Genomic DNA, 6042 nt, shown 5'->3' with positions numbered 1-6042 from the left:
GTAGTGTTGTGGCGTCTCTCTTGTCTTGATGTGTGTTTTGTCCTATTTTTTAAAATATATATATATTTTTAAATCCCAGCCCCTGTCCCCGCAGGAGGTCTTTTGGTGTGCCGTCATTGTAAATAATAATGTATTCTTAACTGACTTGCCTAGTTAAATACAGGTTAAGTAAAACATTTCAAATGAACTCTGCTTAGAGAGTTTACATGGATCAATAATCATTAAAGGGAGGAATGACCCATACTATTTCCCAAGACTTGACTTTTTCTCATGCAATTTGTGTTAATGCCTGTCCTTGACAACAGAGACCTCACTAACCTCTGTTGCCATGGTTGACAACACTGACACTAAGAGCAGTGAACTGTTATTCACCCGCCTACACCAATTCTTCAAGGCACAACACTGGCACCACAAGTCAAACTGGAATATCTTACTACACAAATATACCTCTGCTTTATTCTGTGTTTCAAGACATGACATGATGGTACACCTTGATAAGGAATGATCTAGTCTGATGATAGAGAAGGTTGTGGTTTATTCTAGAGAAGCATCACTGACATCCAAGAACTGCTCATCTTATTCCTCCCCTTTCTAAATAAAAGTCCTGTTGGCTCTCAAAATAATGGAGCCAATCACATGAAATAATTACAAAACCAATGTTGCCAAACGATGTTAAAATTCATAGGTTTAATATTTATATAGGGCTTTTATACCAAATGCATATTATACAAGTAGTTGTCCAATTGAAGCTGGAAAGTCGTTTTCCGAATGTTATTCTGCTAAGAACTCAACACCAGTCACAAGAAGAGTCGTTTTCAGACCTCTCCTATGAGTTATATGACCCTGTAGCTGAACACATGGCACTACATAGCATATACGGCCATAACAGAATAATAATAGAGATCAATGGAGCTTATTACCTCAGAGAAGTGTCCTTATTGACGCGGTTTCATTCAGTTCGCCTGGTTTTTGGAGACAGTAACCCCACAGCATAAATTGGAGGTGGTTATTTTTAGCCTTAGAGCGCATCGGCTGGCCATACTGCTCCCCCCTATCGGATTTCAAAACTTGCCCAAGTCTGGTGAGGCAAACGTCCCTTGCCGCCAGGTTCCAGCACCAACCATGTGGTGGGGTAAGGTACATGTGTAGGAATGGTAGACATACTGTAGCAGGCTACAACGTAACGGTTCGGTTTTATAAAACAGATTCATATTTTTAAGAGGGTTCCATTTGTTAGGCAAAGGCTTCAGTAAATATTTACATATGTTTTTATGAACACACAAACTGTATTCTGTGACTGAATATAAATATACGATTTGTCCATATAGTTTATTCTTGGAATTGACATGTCTCCTACAAGGACATGGGAGGACCTTGGATAGGCAAGTCTACAACTGACCTCTAGGCTACAATTCTATTGTTAGGCGCAATGAACCAGTAGCCTACAGATGTATGCGGTCAGCAGGTACAACGATGAATCAGACCTATATGTGAAGTAAGCACTTGCCATTGACCTTAGGCATGTGCAATTATTGTAGGCAAAAAACTTCGTTTATTATACTAATCATTGTATCTTTTGTAACCGTTTCATATCTCGAGGTGCGCGGTTTAGATGACAAGGGGTACACATCATGTGACCTGACAATGTGTGAATATTATCATCAGACCGAGTCAAATGAAATAAATATTAGGCTTTCTGAGACCATGTATGCAGTTAGTAGGCTATCCGCATTACTTACCCCTATCTACGGCTCCGCTGTGTTCCGTCGGTTTTTTAGACGCGTCCTGTTATGGGATGTCTTGTCTTGTCCGGTCATTGATTTTATCCTGGTGAGATTTGTGAAATGATGCAATGGAGGACGCTGCCGTTCTGAAGCGAATTCATTCATTCCATTAGAACTGCGCTCGCGCTGTCAGTAGCAGCGTCGTATGATTATTGCGTCCACTCCTACACGGTGGAAAGACGTGGCTTTCTGCAGAAATATCACTCAGAAAGAGGAGTGAGTAATGACAATATCACGTTATTTAGGTCACCTAAAATAGGGGGAGTTATCACTTAACGGTTGTGTTTTATATTCCGCCGTTTTACCCAAATGGGTAAACGTAAACGTAAACGTTTCAGACAGTCCTGTTCTCGTTAAGTTCAAATAAAACGTATATTGGTAAGAAATGATGGATGGATCACGTGCCCATTACGCCGACAGACAGAAAGCAACCAACATCAGCAAATCTGAATTTAGGTCGTTGCATTATCAGTGTGACAATATGCAGATGTAAGCTACAGTGTTGAATGATGTAATAGCCCACACTAGGCTACACAGTGACCATGTTTCCTCAACAAAGAATGATTTCTCCTGATTAACATGACTGATTGAGCAGACTATTTCTTGCAGACAACACTTGCTCGCTGTCTCCTGCATAGGCCTCTGGTTCGTGGCTATTCATTATTATGCCAGTTGCTGTGATCAGCCTTTCCATAGTGCTTCATTATAACAGTGTTATTAAATGATCATAGATGACCATGTCTTACCCTGGACACTGACAGTAATGAGTTATGACTCCTACCCTAATTAAACGGAAACCTGATTATGACACAATATGAGTCGGTCATGGTTGCTCATGGTCACGTGGTGATGTAGTCCTGCGATCATCTTGGTCAAACGGTGAAGATGTTGGTTTCTCCAGCGGTAGACCAAGGACTGATTTCATTGGGGTATTTGTGGATCTCCCCCTATCTGCACCTGTAGCCAATGACATACCACTTTACTGACATCTGACTGAACCAATTAATACAACCACTGTACATAAACATTCAATACATATTTCTGCAGTGGCAAGTGGAAGCATAATCAACCCTGTTACACACACACACACACACACACACACACACACACACACACACACACACACACACACACACACACACACACACACACACACACACACACACACACACACACACACACACACACACACACATACACCACTTCAGTAGCCTGAGAACTCCATAAAACTCACACTCTGGGAACATGTTCTATTTTAGCTCCTCCTCTTAGCCCCCATGCCCGTAGTGTGTGTGTGTGTGTGTGTGTGTGTGTCTGTGTGTCTGTGTGTGTGTGTGACCCTCTACCCTGTTTGTTTGAATGAAAGCTCCTCTGGTTTTTAAGGAGGATTAAGAGATAACATGTCTGTTGTATCTTGAAAACCATTTTATCTGATTTCAAAGAAATATATTCTACAATTCCCCCAGAGAGTTTATGGTCTGTTATCCACATTAACAGAATGATTTAGGATCTTTGATGTGCTCGTTTTGCTTCCGTTATTAAAAAGGTCCTCTCACTCTCAATAGGTGATCTTTTCATAAAGCTTTTAAAAGGTTGGCTAAGTGCAGGAGATTCATCAGATGGGCGCAGGCTGCCGTTTGGGATGTGTAACGGATGTGAAATGGCTAGATTAGTTAGCGGTGCGCGCTAAATAGCGTTTCAATCGGTGACGTCACTTGCCGTGAGACCTTGAAGTAGTGGTTCCCCTTGCTCTGCAACGGCCGCAGCTTTTGTGGAGCGATGGGTAACGATGCTTCGTGGGTGACTGTTGTTGATGTGTGCAGAGGGTCCCTGGTTCGCGCCCGGGTATGGGCGAGGGGACGGTCTAAAGATATACTGTTACAGATGCACCAGGTGATTCATCTCTGATTTTGCTTTGATCTCTGGTGACCTCTGGTGGGGAATGACCTTCATCAGTGGTTTCCTACCTGCTGGTTATAATGCTTTAGCACAACAGCACACAGAGGCTGGATTCTAATTACTGATCTCTGTGGTGGTCCAATATCAATGAGAATAACCAAGAGAAAAAGTCATTAGGAACGCCCACAAATGAATTATACTCATCTCAACAACCCGAAAAGAGTTTGATGGGTCATTTCTGTGTGTGTGTGTATGTGTGTGTACGTGTGTGTCAGAGGAGGCTGGTGGGAGGAGATATATGAGGACAGGCTCATTATAATAGCTTGAATGGAATCAATGGAATGGTACCAAACACATCAACCACATGGAAACAAAAATGTGTTTGACTCCATTCCAGCCATTACAATGAGCCCATCCTCCTATAGCTCCTCCAACCTGCCTCCTCTGGTGTGTGTGTGTGTATGTCTGTGTGTCTGTGCATCTGTGTGTGTGTGTGTGCGCATCTCTGTATGTCTGTGCATCTCTGTGTGCGTGTGTGTGTCTGTGTATGTATGTCTCTGTGTGTGTGTATGTATGTCTGTGTGTGTCTGTGTGCATCTCTGTGTGTCTGTGCATCTCTGTCTGTGTGTGCGTGTGTGTGTGTATGTCTGTGTGTCTGTGCATCTCTGTGTGTCTGTGTGTGTGCGTGTGTGTGTGTGTGTGTGTGTGTGTGTGTGTGTGTGTGTGTGTGTATGTCTGTGTGTCTGTGCATCTCTGTGTGTCTGTGTGTGTGCGTGTGTGTGTGTGTGTGTGTGACCCTCTACCCTGTTTGTTTGAATGAAAGCTCCTCTGGTTTTTAAGGAGGATTAAGAGATACACGTCTACTGTATCTTGAAAAGCTTTTTATCTGATTTCAAATAAATATATTCTACAATTCCCCCAGAGAGATTATGGTCTGTTATCCATCTTAACAGAATGATTTAGGATCTTTGATGTGCTCGTTTTGCTTTGTTTTGATGGTGTGTCAGTATCAATTTGTCTGGATCAGGTAGAAACCCCTGGTGAAGTATCAGGCCGTTATTAAAAAGGTCCTCTCACTCTCAATAGGTGATCTTTTCATAAAGCTTTTAAAAGGTTGGCTAAGTGCAGGAGATTCATCAGATGGGCGCAGGCTGCCGTTTGTGATGCACCAGGAGATTCATCAGATGGGCGCTGGCTGCCGTTTGTGATGCACCAGGAGATTCATCAGATGGGCGCTGGCTGCCGTTTGGGATACACCAGGAGATTCATCAGATGGGCGCTGGCTGCCGTTTGTGATGCACCAGGAGATTCATCAGATGGGCGCTGGCTGCCGTTTGGGATACACCAGGAGATTCATCAGATGGGCGCTGGCTGCCGTTTGAGGAGATTCATCAGATGGGCACCAGGAGATACACCAGGAGATTCATCAGATGGGCGCTGGCTGCCGTTTGGGATACACCAGGAGATTCATCAGATGGGCGCAGGCTGCCGTTTGGGATACACCAGGAGATTCATCAGATGGGCGCAGGCTGCCGTTTGGGATACACCAGGAGATTCATCAGATGGGCGCTGGCTGCCGTTTGGGATACACCAGGAGATTCATCAGATGGGCGCTGGCTGCCGTTTGGGATACACCAGGAGATTCATCAGATGGGCGCTGGCTGCCGTTTGGGATACACCAGGAGATTCATCAGATGGGCGCTGGCTGCCGTTTGGGATACACCAGGAGATTCATCAGATGGGTGCAGGCTGCCGTTTGGGATACACCAGGAGATTCATCAGATGGGCGCTGGCTCAGATACTTTTTGTTGGTGTTTCCCTTATTTTGGCAGTTACCTGTAGGTTTGTCTGGTCATTGTAATATCTGCTCACACAGTTGGGTTTGTGCAGCAGTGGTGCTCTAGTCTTCTCTGTCCTCTGGGCCTGTGTGACTTTGTCTGCACTCTGCATCGACTGCTCTCTGTCTTTCCTCTGCACTCAATTGATTAATTCATGTTATTGTTGAGAAATCTGCTGAATTCCCTATTGATTAAAGACCAGAATGGAAACAACCATACACAGGCTCTGAAGAAAGGCAGTAAATGAAGACCTCCCTGTTGTAGAGTGGCAGCAGCACATGGTCTGTCTGGTGCCTGGGCCTGGACCTGGACCTGGACCTGGGCCTGAACCTGGGCCTGAACCTGGGCCTGGGCCTGGACCTGGAACTGGGCCTGGGCCTGGGCCTGAACCTGGACCTGGGCCTGGCCTGGGACCTGGGCCTGGACCTGGACCTGGGCCTGGGCCTGGGTCTGGGTCTGGGCCTGGACCTGGGCCTGGGCCTGGACCTGGGCCTGGACCTGGGCCTGGACCTGGGCCTGGG

General features: G+C 45.2%; 1 protein-coding gene across 1 annotated transcript in view; it reads right to left on the bottom strand.

Annotated features, from left to right (window-relative positions):
- LOC118376181 (ATP-binding cassette sub-family C member 9-like) overlaps positions 1-1992 on the bottom strand; it is a gene marked incomplete at its 3' end in the record, with an annotated part of 15181 nt that extends 13189 nt beyond the window's left edge. The window contains exon 1 of the mRNA XM_052507061.1: positions 1740-1992. The remainder of the gene's footprint in view (positions 1-1739) is intronic.
- Between the last annotated feature and the right edge of the window lie 4050 nt (positions 1993-6042).

This window comes from Oncorhynchus keta, unplaced genomic scaffold (genome assembly GCF_023373465.1).
Source record: "Oncorhynchus keta strain PuntledgeMale-10-30-2019 unplaced genomic scaffold, Oket_V2 Un_contig_284_pilon_pilon, whole genome shotgun sequence".
Lineage (NCBI taxonomy): Eukaryota > Metazoa > Chordata > Actinopteri > Salmoniformes > Salmonidae > Oncorhynchus > Oncorhynchus keta.
The sequence above is the reverse complement of the archived record's forward strand: the minus strand, read 5'-3'. Positions and strand labels throughout refer to the sequence as shown.